This window comes from Lytechinus pictus, chromosome 11, assembly GCF_037042905.1.
Source record: "Lytechinus pictus isolate F3 Inbred chromosome 11, Lp3.0, whole genome shotgun sequence".
In the NCBI taxonomy this organism is placed as follows: Eukaryota; Metazoa; Echinodermata; class Echinoidea; order Temnopleuroida; family Toxopneustidae; genus Lytechinus; species Lytechinus pictus.
In genome coordinates this window covers 28390940-28395815 of record NC_087255.1, presented here as the reverse complement: position 1 = coordinate 28395815, position 4876 = coordinate 28390940, and positions in this window count along the sequence as shown.

Sequence of the window (4876 nt, the reverse complement as noted above, 5' to 3'; positions counted from 1 at the left end):
CATAGCCTGAGAATGAAAAAAAAAAGTCACTATAATCAGTATAAACAAAATTAAACAACTGCTTAATCAACTTCATACTGTCCCACCAATCAAATGTTTCCCCTTTTCTCTAGTTATCTTTGCAAGATTGGATGGAGTCCGCCCTTTCTTCTGTATATTGATTAATCATAATTTATTTCAGATATGTACATTCTGTATTTTGTATATTTTGTATACTGTTCTGTTAAATTTATATGTGAATCTTTTTACTGTGTACAAACATTTACAATTCAGCCTTTGGCTGCCAAAAATGTCTTGATGCCTAAAAAAGACCATTATAATAATTATTATTATAATGCATAAAAGTTAAACAATCTGGTTTAACAAATTGATATGAATTTATAATTGTACTTTAATTTTATACTTGGAATGTATAAAAAAAATATAAACAGTAGGCCTATTCAGTATATTGTTCAACTTTTGAAAAATAAATATTCGAAATTGATATATAAAATTCAAAGCAAAATTTAATCTAAACAATACATGGGCCCTGTGGGTGTTTCATAAAACTGTTCGTAAGTAAGGCTAAGGGTGACTTTAGAACGACTGGTGAACCTTTCTTACGCGCTAAATAATCCCCAATGATGAATGTCATTTACCACAAGAAAGGATAACCAGTCGTTCATAAAAAATGATAATGATAACATAACTCTAAACTTACGAACAGCTTTATGAAACGGCCCCCGGTCTTAATTAGAAAGACAAACGATTAATATAGGGCCTAAATGTTTATGATGCATATTGAATTCATACAATCATCGTTGTCTCGACAATTCGGTGTGCTTCTCTTTATTAAAAAAAAAGACTGTATTGTGCAAAATTCCTGTAGGCTAGATCTAGATCTAGACTCTAGGAAAAAATTATGACATTGATGGATTTCTCTTTAACCTGGAAATATTAATACTTGGTTATTTGCTTCAGATTCATATTTTTCCCAATAGGCCTAAGGCAGACCTGTGGCACTTCAAATTCAGGCAATTAGAGCGTTAGAGAGAGAACGTCAATGTTTGATAAAGTAAAGATAGGGAAAGGAGAAAGGGGTGCACATCGACATCGTCACCTCGTGTGTTTTTGTCAGGATCCGCGCCAAGAAATGGAAACTTGGGTCAAACTTGCGAGTTTCGATTCACTTTGAATCTAGATTTAGATCTAGATCTAGGCCTAAATCTAGATGTAGATCAAGGATAATCTAACGTTAACTCTAATTTTGTCAAAACGAAAGAGACCAATAGACTCTAACAACATGTTTCAAAACACACAAAGATAGACCTAGATATAACGTTAAGTGTAGAATCTAAAAAAAAAAAAAAAAAAAAAAGAAACCCTCACCATCTAATACGTTCGAATCTTGGTTAGTCAGTGATATTGCCAGGGGTAAAGCACCGAGAGCGGGAAAGCCCCTTACTCCTTGGTTTCCTTCTGTATCTGTCCATTCTGCCAGCAATCCGATTTTAATCTTTGTTCTGCCACGATCTTGGTTGATGATGGTTGGATTGAAGTCCAATCTCGCAGTCACCATCGTGATCGTAAAGGCGATCAGAAGTAGGAACAGGTGACGTGCATGTGCCATAATGCACAGGTGTGTTGGTTACTTTGTAAGAAAATGTTTTTTTTTCTTCTTATTCTAATTCCGCTATTCTCTATGTTTTAATTCCCATATCGATGGCTAGGCTGGCTTCAATTCCTTCCCCCTGTGTTTTGGTTGTTTTGAGGTAGTGCAGTGGACATGGATGGGCTTAGCGCGTTGGGTGTATTTTTCCTTTGTTTGAATTCATGCGCGCATTGAAACGCGCGGTGTCATGGGAACTTAGCGGCTAAATCGATACCCGCAGCTCGATACCAAGCAAATTGACCGTCTGCGCATACTGCGCGCCTAAATCTTTTGTTGACGCAAACCAACGAACGTAGAGGGCAGCAACACACAAGCGTGTTGCTATAAGGAAGGTCAACTCGATACGCGCATGCAGCTGAGCTGCGCGCGTATTTTATTGTTCATGCCAACGAAATCAAATGCCGATCCAATACAACAACAAATTAGTAGCGATCAAAAAACGAATATGAAAGAATATGACTACAACAATATCAAAGATAACTTAAAAAATATGTTGAGGAATATACATACATATAAAAACATACTTTGATATTTAAAAATTTACAAATATAAGTTTCAGGAAACTAAAATCATTACCAAATCGGTGATTGTTGTTATCAGCGATTTCACCAGACGGCTGTATTAGGTGATTTGCGTCGAGACGATTTTGTGACCACTCGCAAAGCATTTCGGGATTGAATATAACCACCTTATTTTCTCTGAGCTCTTCGCTGAACCCATCATCACAGTGCAGCTGCAGCGCAGCGCGCAGCCAATGCAATGCATCCGATGCATGGGTTGTTTTTTCGCCGTCCATGCCATGGTCTCGGACTCAGAGTTGAAATTTAGACCCGGATTTCGGGGATACAGCGCCTTTATTTCAGATTTATAGACTTAAAAGTCAAATGACATTTAAAATTTGAAATCTAACCTTGAACAATCATCGTTGATAAACATCAGCCCTGAAGCCATTACACTTCAAATCAGGCCAGGCAAATTAGACGTCATTGTCTAAGTTGCTAGATCTATGACGAGTCGCCTGAAGCCCCAGCGCATCATCAACGTCACTGGCTAGCTGCGCTACCGGCCCAGACTCGGCGCACCCAAGCCAGAAAAATGACCTCGATTATTACGGTGGTTGTCTATGCATTTATAGTGGTGCAGCGAAATTCAGCAGAATAAAATAAGAGATATGAGGTATCCTCGTCACAGGCTTAATATTCCAAAATGAGGAAAAATGTCAAAATCATGATTATTTAAGCTAAATATTTTCTTTAAAAATAAAAGCAATATTTTTTATTTTTATACCCAGTATAACCGATCTAATAATTGTTCATTAAAAAATATTTGAAATTAACAAATGAAAAAAAATCAACTCGACAAATTTCCCAAAACCCCACCTTATTTTTTAAAGTGGTCACAAAATTCGAGCGGAGTTGACCTTCCTTAGAGCAACACGCTTGTGTGTTGCTGCCCTCTACGTTCGTTGACGCAAACAGCGATTTCAACAATACGTGTTTTCACGGCTCAAATTAATTTTCAGTAGATGGTTGCTATGATTATTCGGTCCCCAGCCTTGATCGATCGAGCAATTCAGCGCTAGCAGGGAGCATTTCATTAAATTTATAACATCCGGCAATTATCAGATCTGACAACTTTCCTTCATTCTGATTGGCTGAGAAGCACTGTTACTATGGTAACTGTCGGATAGAAAAGGACTTGTGGGATAAAACGTCTCACAGGTCATTTCATGAAACGCAATCATCACAATAGACAGGTCAATAACGAAAAGGCAATTTTATGTAATGATAATATTTTAAAATTACTAATAAAAAACACTCGAACACTCAAAATTTATATCAAAAGGCAAAGTATTTATGATGACTGAATCTATAAAATGAGAATTCTCTTAATTCAATCGAGATCAAACACATTAGAAAAACAACAACAACGCGAAACTGTCGATTATGGCAGGAAGCAGGGGGTTCAAATTATTCATAGGCTCGCAAATCATCGCTCTCATTTAAAAAAAAAATAACATTGTCGATCAAAATGATAAAAGAAAATGGGTGCAGAGGGAATGTGCAGGTGGTATCGAAAGTCGCTTCAGGTTTTTTTTTATATAATTGCTTATATTGATATAGACACACAATATCATGCACTTATAAAATGAAGTTTTATTCATAAAGCCAAACAAATCCCCCCCCCCCGGAAAAAAGGCGGGGCCTTTTCCAAGAGAGATTTGATTGATATCACATCAATCATTAAAAATATTGAATCACTGCACTATTTCAAATAATACAGTACTGCAATAAGTTTAAGGAAAGTCAAAAATTTGGCATGTATATTATTTTAACCTATTATATATGCCTATTGTATTTGCCGTAATAATATTTCGCCATGGAGCTAGCAGCTCCAAGATTCTATCTTTCAAAGTTTTATATACTCTGTACAAAATGTTTGTTTCCGAGTTCAGTACAATCCCAAGCCCATGTTGATTTTGTTTTCAGAAAAAGTTGGTCAACCAAACATTTTGAAATTATCTGACATCCACGCCCGCACTGTACTTTCTACCTTCAGTCCCGCACAGATGATGATGATGTTGATGATGATGACAATAAAGTTTTTAATGATAACCGGCACTAGCGTACCTACGGGGGGGGGGGGGGGCAGAGGGGGCAGTCTGTCCCCCCTGACGAGCTACAACCCATGCAAAGAACGTATCCCTGCCCCCCCTGACAAGCTTGAAGATCTTTATTGCCCCCCCTGACGAGGTTGAAGACCTTTTTTTTTTTTTTTTTTTTTTTTTTTTTTTTGCTTGTCTAATTTTTTTCTTGTACAAAATCCTTCATTTGTGATTGAAGACCTTTTTTTTTTTTTTTTTTTTTTTTGCTTGTCAAATTTTTTGGCGGACGGTTTGCCCCCCCCTGTGAAAAATCCCAGGTACGCCACTGATAACCGGGATATCCCCGACCGTGTACCCATGAAGCCCAGTATATTCGGTGATCTATACATCTTATTTATTTTAGGGCAGTCTGTCCCCCCTGACGAGCTACAACCCATGCAAAGAACGTATCCCTGCCCCCCCTGACAAGCTTGAAGACCTTTATTGCCCCCCCCTGACGAGGTTGAAGACCTTTTTTTTTTTTTTTTTTTTTTTTTTTTTTTTGCTTGTCAAATTTTTTTCTGGTACGAAATCCTTCGTTTGTGATTTAAGACCTTTTTTTTTTTTTTTTTTGCTTGTCA